General features: G+C 43.9%; 1 protein-coding gene across 2 annotated transcripts in view; it reads right to left on the bottom strand.

Annotated features, from left to right (window-relative positions):
* Positions 1–20,881, bottom strand: part of CLVS1 (clavesin 1) — a 553,645-nt gene extending 532,764 nt beyond the window's left edge. Inside the window, exon 1 of one of the 2 annotated variants that reach the window (XM_069220238.1) lies at positions 20,221–20,881. The gene's annotated coding sequence lies outside the window, so the exon portion shown is untranslated. The remainder of the gene's footprint in view (positions 1–20,220) is intronic. The other variant, XM_069220237.1, reaches the window with a different exon arrangement.
* Positions 20,882–21,141: the final 260 nt, after the last annotated feature.

The raw sequence follows: 21,141 nt of genomic DNA, 5'->3' as shown, positions 1-21,141 counted from the left end.
GTGTGTGGATGTAACTGTAGCATTCACCACTGCATACCTGTTGTATGGAGGCAGGCTTGCTCCTTTGCTAATGGAGAGGAAGCCTGCCCTCTCTCCACATCCCTGGGAGCAAGCCTTTGTTAAGTAGGGTTGACAGTCATATATTGCAACTTTTGCAATTAATTTGCCACACAACATTGGCTACTTGTAAGGCCAACTCTTCTATTTAAGGAAGCAGTCAAGGCGCTAGCAACCATCTAATGATAGGACATTTAAGTCACAATTCAAAAGGAGGCCGTATAGGGTTTCTGAACTGTGTTGTAGGACATTTTATTGTGACCACAATGTACTATGAAATTGTTTCAGGAATTTAGGAACATCTCCCATTGTTCAAAAATTCTTTAAGCTGACACTTGCACATTTTAGAACATTTTTGTAATACTACGTGGGTAACGTTCCTTGCCACAGTAGAGTTGACACACCAAGATTTTGGACACATAACCACTGCATAAAGGTGTAGCTCCTACTAATGTATACATAAAATATTCTTGTATAACTGAACTGGTATTCAAACACACTTCTGTAAAACACCTGAGGGGGGTCTACTGGGGCTCACAGTTGTGGAAGCAGCAGTGTTTTGGGCACAAATATGTTTTCTATCAGTGTGCTAGATTGCTACATTCAAAAACAATTAGTAGTAGCCTAAAGGAAATATATGAATGATTCAGCTAATGAAATCAAGGGGGATTATTAGATATGCTGATGTTTTCCATTTGTAATACTTTGATTCCTTCTTCAGGAGTGGCTAATCATGTATCTGACAAATCCATTTAATAAAAAAGTCATATTACAGATCCAATTGCTTTTCAATTCAAAGTGACATTTCTTTGCATTTAGACTTAACGACTTTTAGATATAGTCAGTGAAATTCCTAATGCCACATGACATATGAATGTGGTAATCAGTTAGAGAACAAGGATTCCTTTCCTGGAATCATCTCTGAATATGCAAATTCTTCCAGTTAGTAAAACACTCGGCTAGCCTGGGGATGGTATGATAAAGAGTGTCAGAAGTATGTGGCTACATCTTGACTGTGTTGGGCATGGTTGCCGGCATCTAAAGTATGATGGGGAATTTTGCTGATGTTCTGCACAACATGGCACCCTATCCAGCATCCATTTTGAAGAGTTATAATCATTACTAAAAGGAATACTCAATAATTAAATTCTAGATCAGAAGAAAAGTTAAAGGGTTTTATTACAAAATCTAAAAACTAAGCAGTGTTTGAGGCTGGTAATTAGTAGAGGTAAGTACGCACCTACCACTAGCAATAATGCCCCAAGACAGTGTTAGGTCCAGTCAAGGTCTCACAAAATACCCCCTGGCTCAAACCCTGGTACCTTGGCAACGAGCAGTCAGGCTTAACTTAGGAGACAGGTGTGTAAAGCATTACAATACACCAATACCGTGAATAAGTAAGACATAACACACAATTAAAATCCCACACCAATTTATGAAAATCTGCAATATTCTTACTTTTAAAATGACACCAAAATGACAAATCAAAAATAGTGAACCAGAGATATGAATTTTTGAAAATTAAAAGTAGAACTATTGCTTAGAAGCAAATAGTACTCAAAGAGACGGTTGCACTGGACTGGGACAAAGTGTTCCAGCCATCTGCAATATAACACTTTTACACTTACTTCCAGAAGTGCTTCTTGATGCAGGAAAGTGGTCCACAACACCAATCAAAGTTTTCAGAAAGTTTTCAGAATCTCTGAGTTGTTCCTTGGGACATTAGGACAGCAATTCCCACAATGCACCTGGCCAAATCCTTGCAAGTCCACTGGATGCACTGTAGGATGGGAACTTTTGTGGACATTGGTGCAGGGAAGCTCTTTGAACCTGTTGCTTTCAGGGAATCCACTCCAGAGTCCTTTTAAAAGAAAGGCAAAGTCCTTGAGGCTGTTGTTCCAGTGTGCACAGGAGCAGTACTTCAGTGTGTAGTCCTCTGGGTTGCAGACCAGGGTTCCAGCAGGACAGTCCTTCTTCTTCTCGTGGCTTCAGGCAGTCGATCTGAAATCCAATGCAGATCAGTCACTTTTATTCAATCATCTTGGGGGCAGTCAGTGGGCATCCTTGTCCAGTGAGCTGCAGGGTGCCACCCAGAAGTATGACAACTTCCTCCAAAGTGTGGCATCTTCTTGTCCCATAAAACACTGCACTTTAACATTCAAAGATGGATGATTTTCCTACATAGAGTAAGATCTGGTTAAACCAACCCACTGGTGTAGCTAATTTCCATTAACTCTCCCTCTGGACATCTGGAAATTCCTTTCCTAAGCCCACCATCTATCTTTAGGGTACGGGGTGAGAGAGCAGGCCTGGCTGCATTCCTTTTTGACTGGCTTCCTTTTAAATCCCAAACTTGATTTACCCAGGCCCCTTCCTGGCTTCTCCATCTGACTATCTCCCTCAGCAGATAACCTCTGCTCAGTGCAGGCCACTTATCACCTCATCAAAGCAGCCTGGCTAATCCTTTTAGGGCTGACCAATCCGGAGAGACTACTAGCAGGCTGGAATTTGGCTTACAGCAAAGGAAGTATATAACCTCATTTCTGTATCAGTTAGGGTAAATGCAACAATGGCAAGTTGTTGCATTTATCATTGCCATTCATTTGAGTCCTTTCATGGTATTTTAGCTTCTTCTTTCTAGCCATACTAAGGCTTATGCAAAATAATTACATTTTAGACTATGAAGCTAACTTTCTACAATGGGGGGAAATGAAAGGTGCACTTTTTCCCTCACCAAGGCATATAACATATTTTTTATGATGTCTCTGCTAATAGTTCCATGGCACCCCACCCCTGGGGCATCTAGGGGAGACCTCGGAGGTGACTTTTATGTAAAAATAAGGTAGATTATAACTTTGGAAGTACCTTTAAGTTTATAGTCAAATTTACACACATTTTACTTTTTAAAGACAGTCTGCAAAGCAGGGCTGCCTTTAAAAATGACAGCAGACACACAGCAGTGTACACGCCAGGGCAGGAAATATACTGGGCCTCTAAACTTCTCTGCCCTGTTATCTACTAGGAACTGATAGGTAGCTTGAATCCCCTTTGCCCTATTAAGTACTAGGGACTTAAATGGGTATGTCATGCCAATTGGAATTATAACATTGGAACATATACCTTATTTTCAGAGAACTGGCCCTGGGCCTGTTTAGCAGAGCCCAGGGCAGAGTCAAGGTCAGTTACCATCTGTATCAATCAGAAAAACATTGGGGTTAACATGCTAAAAGGGTGACTTTCTCACATAGCCCCCCTTCCCAAACGAAAGGTGATGGGTAACTAAGCTACACCCTGGTAGTCCTCATCAGCTAAGTGGAAAAACCTGGAAAGTCTATTTGTATTAGCATGGGCCACCCATGGTCTGTGTTCTACTGTGAAGTCCATACCCTGTAGGGAAACGGACCACCTGAACAATTTAGGATTCTCCCCCTTTCATTGGCATGAGCCACCGGAGAGGTCTGTGGTCACTTTGAACACAAAAGTGAGTATCAAACAAGTATGGTCTCAGCTTTTTCAGGGACAAACCACAGCAAAGTCTTCCTTTTGAATGGCAATCCATTTTTGCTCTCTGGGGAGCAGTCACCTGCTGAGGAAGGCAATTGGCTGGTCAAAGCCCTCTTCACTTACCTGTGCCAACACTGCCTCAATTCCATGCTCTGTAGCATCTGTCTGAACTACAAATTCCTTTGTGTAGTCATGGCCAGCAACACTGGTGCTGAACACATAGCATTTTTCTGAGTAACAAAGGCCTTCTGACTTTGGAAACCCTAGATGCAACCACAGAAGAGGATTTTGACGGGAACATATCCAGAGAGGGATAGACGAATGATACACACACAGACCCACCCCTGTAGATACATACACCTAGTGAGAAGCACTCCGCGATCCCCCTCATGCCCACCCCTGAAAGACCCTCCCCTTATGAGTGGACATGGATATACAATGAGGAACACGCAGTGCTGTGGCCTGGGGTGCATCCACACACAACACAGTCAGGTTCAACACATCTGGACAAGTTAATTGGTTAGTTTGTTGCCTTCGTTAGAGATGAGACAAAAAAAAAACCAAAAAACATAGAACACAATAGAACACAGACACTGGGCACTTATTGCTTTCTGTTCTATGTGTTGAGTAAGATGCACCTGGTGGAATATGGCTCCCTGTCTCACAGCTGTGCCACGGCGGATCCACGGCTTCCACGACACCTGCTTTGCGGACTACCATGCTTGAGTACGGGAATGTAATGAGGACTATTCCAAGTTCGTTGAACCATAATGTATGAACCACTAACCCAATTGCAGGTTGAGATGAAATGTGGTATGTCTGCACACTAAGTTAGTAAAACATGAATAACAATTTGTATCATTTGAAATGGTAACAAATAAAAGTGTTAAAAAAGGCCTTCTGACACTCTACAGTTCACATGACACTCTTTGGCCTCTTTGTAGAAGTGAGTTCTGTTAGGGGAGCCACAATGGTCCCATAATGTTGAACAAACCTTCTATTATACCCAGTCAGACTAAGGAAGGCCCTGACCTGTGTCTGGGTGGTAGGAGCAGTCCAATCCCAAATGGTTTGGATTTTAGCCTGGGGAGGTTGTACATGGCCTCCACATATAAAGTGACCCAGGTGCACAACTGAATTCTGCCCTATTTAACACATACTGGCCTTAGTAGTCAGGCCTGCCTGCTGCAGGACCTGAACCACTTTCTTCAGGTGGGTCAGTTGATCCTCCCAAGTGGAACTGTACACAGCTATATCGTCCAGATAAGCTGCACTGAATTGCTCCAGCCCAGACAAGACCCTGTTCACCAACCTTTGGAAGGTGGCAGGGGCATTCTTTAAGCCAAAGAGCATTACTTTAAATTGGTAATGTCCCCCTGGTATGGAGAATGCTGACCTCTCCTTTGCTCCTTTTCTTAGGGCATTCTGCCAGTAGCCTGAAGTCAAATCAAATGTACTCAGGTGCTTAGCAGCCCTTAACCTATCAATGAGCTCATTAGCTCTAGGAATAGGGTGACTGCATTCAGTCCTCCGTAGTCCACACAGAACCCCAATTCTATATTTCACCCTGGGGATTAGGTTTGGGTACCAGCACCACTGGATTGATCCATGGACTGTCAGAAGGCTCTATTACCCCCCCACAATTTCAGCATCTTAACTACCTCAGCTTTAATACTGGCTCTGACCTGGTTAGAGAACCTGTACATCTTACTTTTGACAGGTAGGTTGTCACCAGTGTCAAGGTCATGGACACACCAAGTGGTGAGCCCAGGGGTCAGGGAAAACAGACAAGCAAACTACCCTACCACCTGCTTGCAGTTTCTGTGATGTTGGTCTGACAATTTGAGAGTACAACTCCCTCCACTGATACATCTTGCACACTGGTATAGAGGAGGTCTGGCAATGGCTGTGTTTCCTCCACTCCTCTTTCATCTGTGACCATTAACATGTTCATGTCTGTCCTGTCTTGGTGGGGTTCCAACCTGTTAACATGCAGGACCCTGTGAAAGTTGCAGAGGGTGTTAAAGCCTACCAGGTAGGTAACTTCACTGTTCTTTTCTTGGATTATGTAGGGCCCAGTCCATTTGTTAGGGGGCCCTAGGAGCCACAGGCTCCATCACCCACACCCACACCAATTGACCTGGTTTGTATTCAGGCATGGTAGTTCTCTGGTCATACCAGAGCTTCATGAGCTCTTCGCTGGCCTCGAAGTTCCTGCTTGCCTTATACATGCACTTTGGCCTGCGAGATCGCAGGCCTAGTACATAGCCTAGAACATTGTCCTTGGTGTCTTTGAAAGGCTTCTCCCAAGACTCTCTCACCAGGCACAATGGCCCTCTTACAGGGTGCCCAAACAACAATTCAAAGGGACTAAAAACCAACCCCTTTTGTGGAATTCCCTGAATGTAAACAGTAGGAATGGTAGGTGAACATCCCATCTCCTCCTGAGTTTGTCAGACAAACCATTGATCATAGCCTTCAGGGTTTTGTTGAACCATTCCACCAGACAATTAGTCTGGGGGTGATAAGGGGTGGTGAACTTGTAGGAAAAACACACTCTTCTCGCATCAATTTCAAATAGCTAGGCATGACATGTGTGCCCCTATCTGACACAACCTCCTTTGGGAAATCCACTCTGGTTAACACACCAAATAGGGCCCTAGCCACTGAAGGTGCATTGACTGTTCTGAGTGGTATTGCCTCAGGGTACCTTCTGGCATGCTACACTACCATCAAGATATACCTGTTCCTGAATGCAGTTGATTAGTCTAGGGGACCAACAATGTCCATCCCCACTCTCTCACAGGGAGTCCCAATCACTGGTAGAGGTATCAAGAGAGCCTTTGGCTTGCCACCTGTCTTGCCACTGGACTGACAAGTTGCACAGGAGCTACAATACTCCTTAAATTTGGCAGACATGTTGGGCCAATGGAAATGGTATACTAACCAGTTCCAAGTCTTATTATCACCCAAATGACCTGCCAAGTGGATTCCATGGCTCAGAGTGAGGAGGAAGTCTCTATACTTTGAGGCACCACCATTCTCCCAGTGGCTCCCTTCTTGAAGTCTCTAGCCTCAGTTTATAGGACCCCCTCATCCCAGTAAACTTTATCGGATCCACTTACAGCACCCTCGATTTGCCTGGAGGCAGTCTGCCCCAAGCTCTCACGAGTGGGACACTCTCTCTGTGCTTGGCAAAACTCCTCTTTGGTAGGTCCACCTGCTTCTGTCAATTCTGCCAAGTTGAGCAGATTTTGCAGGGGTGAAACACCATTCTCAGAGGTCAGACCCTCCTGCACCTCTGGAATACCCTGGATTGGCTCACCAGACCCAGTACCCTTTCTCTTGTCATTGGATACTTGGCCCAATATTTCAGAGTAAAAGTGTCCAGCATTTCCCTGCCGAGCAGCCTGTGAAGTGGTCACAGCACGTAACCACTCAGGGAGATCCAGCATCTTTGCATGGACCATTCTCTCTACTCCTGACCAGTCAGAAGCTTCAAGATCATTTCCCAGTAGACACCTCACTGAGAGTGTAGGAAACACAGTTATCTACTTAGGGCCTGTCACACCCCCATTCCAAACTCACCATTGCCATGGGATGGAGTTTGATTCCGCTGACTTCAAAGTTTACCTGGTGGTACACACCAGGTATGATCTGCTCTGCAGAAACCAGCTGCTCTGTGACCATGGTCACATTGGCTCCTGTACCTCTGAGAGCTTCAACCTCAGTCCCATTTTTTTAGGCATCTGCTTATAGCTCTCCATGCTGGGAGACAAGTTGGCCAGGGTTGCAATTTCCAGTTCACCCCTGGACACTAAGGTTGATGCTGTTAACCCCTTCCCCTCTCTGGGACAATCTCCACCCCTACACCTACACTAGCAATCCTGTGGACTGCCACCAGTGGGAGGCTTAACTTTGAAAACAGCATCTCCTTTTTTGTGGCCTGGCAGGTGACAGTTAAAACACTATCCTGCCTTAATTAGGTCACAAAACATTTCTGCCTTTGAGGGATCAAAATTCTTCCCCAAGTACCCTTTCTTCTTGAAAGTAGTATGGCACAGGGTCCCACCCACTTGTGCCGGTTTATGGGGACCTTTTCAGGACTCCTTCCGTTTTTGACCTTCCTTCCACTGGGCCTTCCCCTGGGAGAAGACCTGTCCTCCTTTCTTTTGCTCACCTCCCTTGTGTTGGCTAGACACCCTGGTTCTCATCCACTCATTAGCTGTCTCCTCCAATTCCCAGGGACCGGACAACATTCAGTCCAGTAGATACTGGCGTAACTTCTCTTGTACACAATGAGTCAGGATGTGCTCTTTAAGAATCAAACTGTACAGCCCCTAATAGGTACTCACTCGGTAACCCATACTCAAGCCCTCTGAGACGTCTACGAAGACCACCCATGACTGTGTGCTCACTTTATGGGTATCCCAGAACTACACTCTGTCCTGTTCTGGGGTTAAACCACATTTCTTGACCAATCGCTGCTTCATATGAGAGTAGGATTTTGCCTCAGCCCCCTGTAGGGTCAGGAGCCTATCCCTCCCAGCTATTGGAATCAGTTCCCACAGGAGTTAACCCCAATACTTTGAGTGGAACTCTTGCATCTCAAATGCCTTCTCAAATGCAATCAACCATTTGTCAATATCATCACCCTCTGTGTAGATTGGAAGTATTCCCTTGGGGAGCCTAGGGTGACCCCTACCCACTCTGGGTAGCTCAGAAAATTCCTCATTGTCACTGCCACCACTCCTTCACTTTGCTCACCTCTTCTTCTCCAGTTATAGTTTCTCCTTTTCTATTACTAAGGCCTCCAACTGAGCCTGAAGCTGTCTCTCTGCAAGAAACAGTGTTGGTTCCTTGAGAGGCGAGCCTTTCCTCCCACCTCTAGCTGAGATCATGAGCCTAGTGCTGGAAGTCCTCCTCCTCATGGTGGAGGTCAATGGAGGGGTTACCTTCCCCTCCCCTTCTTTCTCTGAAGATGTCTGTGCGCAGGCCTTAAGGGACTTAATCAATTGTGCTTTCCTAAGCTTGTTATTAGGTCGCCCACTGGACCTACACAGAACCCTAAACTCAGCCACTTTGAGCTTGTTCATTTTAGCCAGATCCAGCTCCATGGTATCCCTAGTTTTGGGTCACGCAGACTTTGCAATCAGAAATAGAACAAATTTGGAAAAATCAAAACAATGGATTAAAAATCTATTTTTGTCCAAATCTCAAATATTCAAAATCAAACGTTTTGTTCTAAGTCAATTTAGCGTTTTTTTACTGATCTTGTCTCACTTTACTGTATGTCGTAATTCAAACATAAGTCCACATCCACACCGCTCAACACCAATTATGTTGGAGGCTGGTTATTAGTAGAGGTAAGTACGCACCTACCACTAGCAATAATTCCCATAAACAATGTTAGGTCCAGTCCAGGTCTCTCAAAGTAGCCACAGGCTCAACCTCTGGTAGCTTGGCAACAAGCATTGAGGCTTAACTTAGGAGATAGGTATCTACAGCATTTAAATACACCAATAATGTGAATAAGTTAAACACAACACACAATAAAAATCCCACACCAATTTATAAAAATAGGAAATGTTTTTTATCTTTAAAATGACACTGAAACAACAAACATCCAATATAGGGAACCAGAGATATGAATTTTTAAAGATTAAAAGTAAAACCAGTGCTTAGAAGCAAATAGCGTTCAAAGGGAAGGTTGCACATGACTCGACACAGTCAAGAGTTCAAGCCGTCTGCAATGTAACACTTCCACACCTACTTCCAGAAGTGTTTCTTGATCCAGGAAAGTGATCCACAACCCCAATCCGAGGTTCCAGGTCCTCCGAGTTGCTCCTTGGGATGTTGGGATTACAATTCTCACAATGGAACTGGTCAAATCCTTGCAAGTCCACTAGACACACACCAGGCTGGGGATTTTTGAGGAAACAGGTGCAGGGAAGCTCTTTTAACCTGTTGCTTTCAGGGAGTCTACTCCAGAGCTCTTTCAAAAGCAAGGCAACGTCCTTTGGGCTGTTCTTCTCATGTGCAACAGGAGCAGCACTTCATTGTGTAGTCCTCTGGGTTGCAGACCAGGGTTTCAGAAGGGCAGTCATTCTTCTTGTGGTTTCCGTCAGCAGATCTGAATTTTAATGCAGTCAGCAGATCTGAATTTTAATGCAGACCAGACATTTTTATTCAATTATCTTGGGAGACTGTCAGTGGGCATCCTTGTCCAATGAGCTGCAGGGTGACACCCAGAAGTATGACAACTTCCTCCAAAGTGTGGCATCTTTTTGTCCCATAAAGCATTGCACTTTAACATTCCAAGTTGGATTACTTTCCTCCATAGCAGTGAGATCTGACTAAATCAGCATCCTGGTATAGCTCATTTCCATTACCTCCCCCTCTGGACATCTGCAAATCCCTTTCCTAAGTCCACCATTTATCTGTGGGGGACTGGGGTGAAAGGGCAGGCCTGGTTGCATTAATTTCTGACTAGCTTCTTTTGTAAGCCCCAGCTTGATTTATCCAGCACCTTTTCTGGCCTGGCTTCACCATCTTCCTACTTCCCCCAGCAGATAACCTCTGCTCAGTGCAGGCCACTTTTCACCTCATCAAAGCAGCCTGGCTAATCCCTTTAGGGCTGACCAATCAGGAGAGACCACTAGCAGGCTGGAATTTGGCTTACAGTAAAGAAAGTCTTATAACTTATTTTCTGTATCAGTTATGATAAACAATAACAAGTTGTTGTATTTATCATTACCATTCATTTGAGTCCTTTCATGGCATTTTTAGCTTCTTCCTAGCCATATTTAGGCTTATGAAAAATATTCCAATTTTATACTATGGAGCTAACTTTCTACAATGGGGGAAAATGAAAGGTGCAGTTTTTCCCTCACCAGAGCATATAAAATATGTTTAAAATGTCCATGCTTATAGTTACATGGCATTCCATCCCTGGGGCATCTAGGAGAGACCTTGGGTTGACTTATATGTAACAATAAAGTAGATAATAACTTTGGAAGTACCTTTAATTCCAAAGTCGAATTTGCATAAACTTTACATTTTAAAGACAGTCTCCAAAGCAGGGCTGCCTTTAAAATGACATCAGGGACACAGCAGTGCACACTGCAGCCATTTTAACAGAGTAAAGCCCAGGTCACATTTTAAAATATTAAATGGTTCGGTCTAGCGAGGGTGCTGAAGCAACTCCTACAGAGGAACTGATACATTCATTATAACAGTCAAGACAATTCACAGCAAAGCAAGTCATTTCGAAAAGTGAATAGTTGTAAGTGTAAGAGAGAAGACAATTTAATGCAAAGTTTAAAAAAATCAAACAAAGGCCTTTAAATATCAGAGGCCGACAGAAACAGATCACCTGCCTTCAAGAGCAGTAATAACTGTTTATAGCCAATGTAAATCATTTGGTGGTCATCGGATACACTGAGGGCGAGATTTATCATACTTTTACGAAACACAGCAAGACACCTTGCTGTTCTGCATGAAAGGGCAGGAATACTCCATGTTTAACATTATATGGCGCGTTGCTGTCAGCTCCTTGCGCTGGGGCACAATGAGCTGTCTTGCACCAACGCAGACAGCCGTGCGCGAGGTGCACGATAATTTTCAATACGCTGAAACATTATTTCACAGGAAACTGTGTGCACATTTTTGCTTTGCAAGGTGGATGTTTGTTAAGCATTTCTAGATACCTAATATCCAGATTTTACACTAAGGGTTGCATAACATCTTTTATCTTCATTTTACTTTTTCATTGACTTTGTATCCAAAATGTCAGGTCTGAAAGAAAATATGGGAGTTTCCAGCTCATTGGTGCCTTTTTCAACTGTCTCAAAATGTTCAAAAAGCAAATGTACATCAAAGTTTATTTCCTCACTACAGAGTCGGCGTAATTTGTTACTTGCTTCCGTAGTCATTTTTTCACTATTATCAATTGTTAGTACTTAGATATGTAGGGAGTTAAGGTAGAACTTGGGTCATCAATCACAATGGCGATTTGTCAGGCATTACAGGAGATTGGTACCTGACGAACAGGCATGAGAAGAGTGTCTTGCTAATCTGTTTCAGTCCTACTTCTTCCTATGCTTTCACTTATTTATGTGAGATCAGAGTAGATCTAACTAGTGTGGGGTTCTGGCTCCCTAAAAGTGTGCATCGTGCATAGAAATATTTCAACATTGGGTGTATCAATGTTTTCAGCTTGTTAGACAATTGTATAAGATTTTGCTTTCAAAACAATGATTGCATTTTAAGGCAACTTGATAATTCCACTGACTCAAAGAGTCGATTTTCCTTCTTTTTAGAGGTTGGTCAGTATTAGGTGTGGTATTTATTGTACCTGATAAATTACAATATCGTGGGGCACATAATTTAATAGGTGTAGGAAACAGAACCTATTTAGGGTCTCATTTACAAACAAATGATGCATCGATGCACCTTTTTTCTTGCATTGTCCTGTGCCCCCCCCCTAACGATGCCATGGGAGCGCTGTATTTACAGAACTGTGCTCTATGGTACAGAGTGTCCACAGCTGCATCAGTAATTCTGATGCAGTTGTGGAGCTAAACTGTCGCATTGCTGAACTAGTATCAAAATGTGACACTTGTCCACAATGAAAAGAGGGCCCCATTGAAAACAGCACAGTGTCACTTTAACGCCTGCCCAGGGCGTTAAAAAAGTTATGTTTGTAGATTTCACTGCACCATTTCTGCCGCCCTTTAGCGGCGGAATACCTACCTTGCATACATTATACCTGGCACAGGTATAACATGGCACAAGGCTTTACAAACTGGTTGAATGCCAGTTTGTAAACTGTTTGCGCTGCTGTAGCTTAAAAATATTATGCTACGGCGGCACAAGGGGCATGTAAATAAGCTCCTTAGTATTTTTCCCTGTGAACAGGCAATAATGTGGGTTTTGGTGCTTACTATACTAAAATCCAAATGCTCCTATATTTAACAGGCATTTTTTACTCAACGATTATAAGTGGGTTTGGCCTGCTGATTTTTATCACAAAAACAATAATTCCAATAGACAAGAGTTATCACACATATTGCAATTTACCGACAAACTCATGCTGCACATGATAGTGCAAAATATTCACATAAAATTTTGTTTTGGTTTTATAACACAATTAAACCATTTATTTCATATAAAATAGTAGTGATGAAATGTTCAGTCATTTATGCAACACACAAATTAGACACATAAATATAATTGAGGAACACAAATCGCTCTTTTTTACAGACTTAGGTAGACTTTGGAAGAAATAAAAAAGGTCCTGACATATGGGGGCAAATTTATGAAAAGTGGTGCATCATGTTATGATGCGCCACTGTTCTTGTGCCCCATTGTGCCCCCCCAAACACCACCATGTGTGTGCCGTGGGAAACATCCTGAACAAGGTCTAAACCACTACTTGCCTGAACCACTACTGCTAAACAACTAAAAAGTCTCTACAACTAAGTATTGACAACTACTGTCTAAACAAGAATTGTGTCTGAATAACAATTGCCTGAACCACTACTTTTAGGGTAAGTTTTTCCATGGTGCGTTAGGGGAGTGCAATCTGGCGCAAGAAAAGTGGCGCATCATGACATGATGCGCCACTTTTCATAACTTTGCCCCTACAAGCGGTCTGGATCCCGTGTGGAAAATGTCCAAGAACACAATTTTTTAGAAGAATTGGCATAACACACAATCAGATTCTTGCTTAAAAAACACCCTTAATGGCTAAAAGCACCGATCCTACAATCCAGAGTCACCAAATGGCCCCATAAAGACTATAGTCCAGTCCTCCCCAAGACAGCTGACTCCTGGAAATCAATCTCAGGCACCAATGTATATAATGCACTACAGTTTGGCAGGAGTTGTGCATTCCAGCCCCTCACAATTCACAGAATTTCCCTCTGATAAAAAAGACTCTGTAAAAGGTGTCTAACTCAGTGCACACAGAAAATACTGTTTCTGTTTATTTCACATTTCCTTTCATGTTTGCTCCTGTTCGCTTGGTTTAACATAGTTGCTATCTTATTGCGTGTGACAGACATGATAAAACATTAGAATAGAATGCAACCATTATTTTGCAGTAGTTCAGTAGGCTAAGCATACATACATCTAGAACTGAGTTAAGTTGCTGCTGACAGAAGACTGACTGACAGATAGAACCTTCACCCTTCTAGATGCTTGTCTTAAAAGTTTTAAGAGTGTGAAAAGGTGTAGGTAAAATTGCTTTAGCATGTTAAGTGTTGCAGCTAGCCCTCTTACTTGAACACACATTTCACTGCTTCCAACCTTAAAACAAGCATTTGCAATACAATAAGTATCGCATTTGCTTGACTTAGTACTATTGGTATTGTAAAGTCATAAGTGGACTTTTCTTGCCACATAAATTGGTCAATCCTGCCTCATAAATTTATCTTTTCCTGCCATATAATTCCAGTGCCCCTGCATATAACTAAAGCACTTCCATTTACGGTTTTCCTCTATCTGCAGCAGAAAATACAAATGTTGACATTTAGCATCCTAATTTAAATCTGCCATGCTAATTCCAATAGAATACCACTCTCACCCCTCCACCATCAGAGTTTCTGGCTGGCTAACACTATTCCTCAAATAAAGACACAAGACCGCCACAGAGGAGATATAAACTAGAAGGGTCACCCAAACATATCAAGAGTGTTCAAAGAGTCATAGAGTAATAAGAATGTTAAATTGGCCTGAATTATGGTCATAATTGTAATAAGGAGAGATTATTAAAACATATACAATTATCATATAAACCTTTATCAAAAATACATTTTTGTCATTAGATTGTAACCCTCAAAACAGCCCCTGCATAGCACTATAACAAAAATATAATTTGTAAGAAACATGGTCATGTAACCATATTGTTAGCCCCTAGAGAGAATAAACCCATGAAAAAACAGGAGAAAGTAATGCAGTGTAACCATATACTTAGCCTCTAGCGGTAATATTTAGGACTAGCAGACCTACTGCAATGATATTGCAAACAAGGCCTTTAAAACAAAACTTCTCCCAGCTGTAAAACAAACCTTGTAGCCAAGAGAAAGCTTAAAAAACACTGAATGGTGGAAGGGGTTATTATTTTGGGGTCTCCACTAACCTAGTGTGGGGACACAGAGGTGATGTAGACAGAAAGAGCATTTTGAAGGTGGACCCATTGTCCTAGGACCACCACAGTCTGAGTTATGAGCAAAAAAAAATTGTAAGAGTAATGCCCTGTAAAGCAGTATGAAACAAGTGCCCAATCAACTAATATTTTAATATGTTGCTATGACATAGAAAAGCCCTAGCAGACACCGCAATGAAAATAGCATTTGTAAGAAACATGGTCATGTAACTATATGATAAGCCCCCAGAGAACATAACCACACAAAAAGAAAATAGTAACACAATATATTTAGACCCTAGAGGGCATAGTGCATTACATATATTCAGTGGTAGCAGGTCTATAATAATGATATTACAAACAAGGGCCTTAAAACACAAGCTACTCCCAAATGTAAAATAAAAGTTCCACCCATAAGAGAGATTAAACAAACATTGAATGGTGGGAGGGGCTATTATTTTGGGGTCCACACTAACCTAGTGTGGGGACCCAGAGATGATGTAGGCAGAAATAGCACATTGTCGGAAACGTTTTGGTGGTTGTCCCATTGTCCGCTGTGCCGGGAGAGCCGCTTTGAGGATTTCTGTTTTATGTAAAGCATTCACCAATTTCAAGTGTTTTAAGGAGAGAGACACAATAAATTACTCTGATTAAGTAACTGTGAACAATGTGACCAGCTCTCCTATACCGTAGACCAAGTTCACACTGTTGTGCCTGTTTGCCCTGTGAGCTCCATGGCCGCCATGCAGCACAAAGGGGAGAGACAAAAGAAATAGTTTGCCTACGCTGAAATATATCGACAATCCTGCAATAATCCATGTAACAGGGGCAGTCTGCAAGGTGCGACAAAAACAGCCTCAAGGCGAGACGAATGTAAAGCATTTACCAATGACATCAAGTGATTTTTGAAAGTCAGACCCACGAACGAGTGAAAGTGGTGGCGTGACATGGACGTGGTTAAAAGCCCACAATACTTACAACAGGTCAAAGCACTTGCGCGCTCGACCAACAAATCAGCCACAACGTAGAGTGTGCCTGACTGCTTCTGCATCAGGGAGGAGTGCAGTGGCGTGACCTGTATTTCATCCCTGATACCACCATCACAAGTTTTGCCTATTTCATATTGTCCTCTTTAATGAAGGTTAAATGGAGGTTTGTGTGGCTCTTCTTCCTGAGCAGCAACTTTTTCAGTAAAATTGCTTCAGTTAGAAGGAAATACTTCTTGCATGCTTCTGTCAGCCAGCCCTGACCACTTCAAAACCGGTAAGTGTGATGAAATGCAAGAAATGACCGATTTCTGAAGTATCTTTGAACTAACCTGCCTTCAACAAATAATTTAAACGTTTGTGAACAAATATCCCTGCGATACTCTTTTCTAAGGCTTTTTTCTTCTACTAAATAATCTTCCTTTGGATATTCGGGTTTCTGAAAAAGCTGCTGCCTTCGTTAATTTCTGTCTGTGAAGATGAACAAATGTTTTGTGTTGGGTGATTGCTCCAGTTGATGAGGCCAGGCCAGATCACAAGCCTGTCTCCTCTCAAGCAAAATGACTATTCGGCAGTTCCATCGTCCCAGATGGCGTGATACTTCCGCCACCCACTTGGTTGACGATTGTCACAATTGTGCATTTTAAATATTTGGAAAGTGTTGCTTCATAGGTTACCTGTAGCAACCGCAAACGTCAAACATTTTTGTTGATCCGATGGAGTGGTGATAGATAAAAGTAACTGAAGTCAGGCTGCATCGGGCTGTGAGCTGCTGTCCCCCTGAATTGTAAATAGGTGTCAGAATCATTCTGCTGGTCTGAAACATGACCCAGAATAATCCCAGCCAAACCCATCCACCGACCACCTTCCACGGAGACGTCCAGGTGTTACTTTCCCTGCAAGCCACAAACTTCAAGGTCATACGAAACAGATACGTTTTGATGAACCCATCTGTATGAGGGCTCAACCCTCGCAATCAACCTTAGCTGACGATGTCATGACTCTCAACTGTAGTGAAGAGAAAAGTCGCTGAGATACAACCTGAATGTCTCCCCCTGTAGCCCGGTCCAGACCCCGCCTCTGTGAAACACATCTCCTGTACGCACTGGTTCACTCGAACGGACGGACAACCACGTGTGGCAGCTTGCCGGTGGCAACCAAAACCACAGTCTGTCCACCATTTGCCCATGAAATTTCGTTATCACCCTTTAAGCCCAAACGTAAAGTAACCCGGATGCCATGGACCTTGGAACAATCGGGGAAAATGGCACCTTAGGCTGCTTTCGGGGTAGTAAATTGCAGCCATGTTGGGATTCAAAGGATCACTCACGGCTCTGGTCCACGCTGCCCCTGCAGCAGCTGCACCAAAGGTAGCTCCCTCCTCCGAAGCCCAACCGCACTGTCCAGCAACTTTACTTTCACAAGGGGTGATGACTGTTGCTGTTCACAGTGCACATCTACAGACTGCATGTACCCACGCATGTGCTGCCCCAACACGAAGCAATGGAAATACTGCAACAGCCTCGTTCTACTCTGGAGACATCTCTCTGTTTCTTTACACGAAGGTAAAAGTAGATCATTGAGATATAGGGTTATGCCAGCTTTAATTAATTTAGAATGGTGGTCCATTATGACCTGTTTCATCATAGTTTGCATCATATGTGCAATTTGACAGATCAGATAGAATTATTCTCAAAGACCATGTCGTTTTCTTTAAATAAATAAGACTGCTTCTTCAGTCTTTTATGCACCTGTACTGACCATTGTACAATGAAGAAAATGACATGAACTGTACTGCGATAATCTCAGCTGTGACACGCCGCTAAGCAGACCTCAGAGACACCTGAGCAAAAAACAGAAATAGTGTACTGTGACTGCCTGAGACGGGAGCCTTCAGGGCTAAGTCACAAAAGTCCCACTAGCCACACAAAATTATGTAATCTCTGTGACACATAGCAGTGATCTCGAATAACTTACTGCGAAATGAGGTGGAAGAAAATGTCATAAACCATGACAATGTTGGAATACAAAAACGAGTGTAAATAGTGGGAAACGAAATATTTTTGGTCAAGTCAATTCAATGAATAATCTCCTAAAGGACCAATTATAATTCCCTCGAATGACCTGATGCTGTTTAGTCCATGAATGACATACGTAGCTGAATGGTCCAGGCCTGACAGTTCATGAATATTCAATCAGCTGTGCTGGGCTCCCGGGAGAGGGATGCTCGTGATAGAACTGTGATGTTGCCAACTGTGACAGCAGCATCCTATCACCTCCAACATCTGGAACTGGGTATCACCTCCAACACTCTCACTCGGAACTGGACAGAACATTTCCTTGAACCACCCCAAACATCACTAGCACTTTCTATCACCTCTAACTACCCCAAACATACTTTGGAAAGATATGACCACAACCCCACAAACAGGGCTTGAATAGTGAATAACCTCCAACACCCCTAAACATGCATGTAACAACCCATGGACTCCAACAACCCAAATGTGCTGGAACGTCATACCACCTCCAATATTTGAACCATGATTGGGAGAGCACATGAACTCCAACACCAATATTCATGAATGAGCCTGTGTATGACAAGCAAAAGGACCACTTTTCACTTCAAACACTGTAAAAATGACTGGGGCGGCATAAGACCTCCAACCCTCAACCCCCTAAACACACCTTATACAGTCCAGTACCTCCAAACTTCCAACCCAAAAATAGCCTATCACCACTTATCCTCCACACCCAACATAACCGGGACACTCTATCACCTCAAACTCTCCACCCCCAAACATGACTAGGACAGCCCACAACCTCCAGCCCTCCACCCTAGAAACATGACTGGGACAGCTATCACCTCTGACCCTACACCCCCCAACATCAGTGCTTGAAATGGAAAAATAGAAGTGTGGGTACTCTCAACCAGAGTACCTGCTTGTTTCTGAGACGTGCCGGTACTCTCCAATTAAAAGTATTACGTTTTTCTTGAGATGTGCCGGTACTCTCCTTCTCAAAATAAAAAAGTGCCGGTACTCAGTACCGGACAGTACCGGCCCATTTAAAGCACTGCCCAACATGAGCTAGAAAGGCTATCACCTACCTCCCTCTCTCCGCCCCAAAAACATAACTGGGGCAGCCTATCACCTCCACCCCTCCACCCTCAACCCCACCCAAAAAAACATGACTGGGGCAGCCTATCACCTCCAACCTTTCACCCCTCTTTCCAACATGAATGAGACAGCTCATCACCTCAACTCCTTCCCCTTCTCCCCACCAAAAACATGATTGAGACAGCTATCGCCTCCAACAGCCCTAAACATGAGGACATGGGGCAGCGTGTCACAACCAAAATCCCAACCACTGAGGAACAGCTGCGCGTGACAAACAGCAGACTTTGGGATTTGATTCCCTGGGCTCAGGCGTGTGCACGTAGACCCTCTGCCCATCTCCCGGCTCATGTAAATGAATTGCGTGATGAATGCGTGCCCTCGGTGCGTGCACCGCATCTGCTTCATTACTGGCCCGGCACGTTTTCAGCAGGCAGCTGCTGGTCCACGGCCCGTGAATAGTGTGTGCGAGAGAGGAGGCGGTATTCATTTGCAGATTGGATGGGCTCTGCCCTCTGCTGTGATTGATTCTATTCACATGTCGCCTTCCCTGCCCCCTGTGCCTGTATTCTGCATGTTGGGCTCCTTTGTGTTCTGGGCGCAGACAGTTTTATGGCTTCATATACTTTTCTACAGTGAAGTTGTTCACCCTCACAACGCAGCGCGCTACAAAGGTTGTCAAAATGCGTGAGTTGCATCGCTGTTGGTGCTAGCGAGAGTATTGGCATGACAACAACATCTAGAAGTGAGCATTTTTTCGTCGGGCATATCAAAACAAATCAATCTTCCTTCCCGTGATTTTGTGTGAGTAAGCATGTGTGTGGTTTGTATCCACAGGTCTGTGCATATCTGTGCGTGTAGCTCTGTGTGTTTTGTCTGGTCCTTATGTGTTTGTGTGACAATATGTCGGTGTGTTTGTCTTCTTGTCGCCGTAGAGCAGTTGTGATATCTGTGTGTTTTTATAAGGTCCTTGTGTATTCGTGTGAATGTATAAGTGAACATGTGCCAGTGTTTTGTGGCAGTGAACGAATGAAGGCGTGCTCCTGCATAGCACCTTTATGCACGTTTTTCATAGTGTGAATGGGCCTGTTTGTGGTGACTCTTTGTACACATCCGTCTATGCTTTTTGTGTGTGTAAGGGACGTTATACTTGTGGCCCGAATGCTCTTCAACATGTTTGCATTTTTCCTGTTACGTGTATTTTTTTAAATCACCAAATTAATTCACCGTTAACATTACGCCCTCTGCCCAATGAATAAACAATTATGCATAAAAATGTGCAACATGGTATACACATCAGAGCAGGCACAATGAAACAGAAGAGGTATTTGCAGATATTTGCATTCTCTTTCCATTCCTTAGCGACAACAGGGGACCTCCCCAGCACAGGCCACCTCGCAGCAGCACTCACCTGTCACCCCGGCTCTCTTCGCCGGTCCCGGCTGCCAGGGGGAGCGAGCAGAGCTGAGAAGGAGTGCTGCTGTTTGGCAGGCGCCCCATCTGCTTCTGTGTGGTGGCAGGGGAGGGGCTGGGTGGCAGAAAGCACCAATCATTCATGTAATTGTTCCGCCGGGTCTGGAGGATGTGAGGTCCCGGCCTCACGCCCTTTGTTTGGGGCTGTGAATAATATGAACTTTAAGAATGTTGCCCCATCTCTGACCATTGGGTGTAGGCGGACCCATTCCCAGCTTTTCAGCGCATTGTTTTTTTTTTCTGACAGACCCTTCTTCGCATCTAGTACTTAGAATGTCTGCCAAGGAGTGAAGGATTTAGCAAAACAGCCGCAACGGGGAAGAGAGAAGAAAGAATGAGGTACACAGATGGATTGCGAATGAGCGCTGTCCGCGTTGCGAGGTGCTGAAACCCTGCAGCCTTAGCCTTCAGTCGGAAGGCACATCTGGACAAACCGGTTTTACAGAAACAGGGATCAAATACCTTCGTTGTGCCGTCCACGCTCCCACCGAGGCCGTTTCTGAAACGGCTCCACTTGCCTGTGGGCGAGGTGTCCTCTGCCAGCCCAAGATCCTTGTCAGGAGCCGAGAATGTGTCTGCTCTCCAGCGACCGGGATTTTGGTGGGAGGCGTGAGCTCCACAGCCTATGCTCTTCAACACCACGAAGGCCATCCCCCGGGTCCTAAAGCCCTTGCCTTAGAGGTGACTCTGCTGCTTCCATGGTATGCAAACGATAATAGTGAGTACACCAAAGCGAAATGTCGTCAACCACTCACGAGCTGAGCAACCTCCTGCTCGTTCCAACTTTCAACACACGTTCCAGCTGCGCACCCGACATTCCTAGTGTTTTCTAAGCAATGCACAGTGTGTGTTTTGTATT

The sequence above is a fragment of the Pleurodeles waltl genome, chromosome 2_2, assembly GCF_031143425.1.
Source record: "Pleurodeles waltl isolate 20211129_DDA chromosome 2_2, aPleWal1.hap1.20221129, whole genome shotgun sequence".
Taxonomy (NCBI): domain Eukaryota; kingdom Metazoa; phylum Chordata; class Amphibia; order Caudata; family Salamandridae; genus Pleurodeles; species Pleurodeles waltl.
This window is presented reverse-complemented; position numbering and strand designations above follow the sequence as displayed.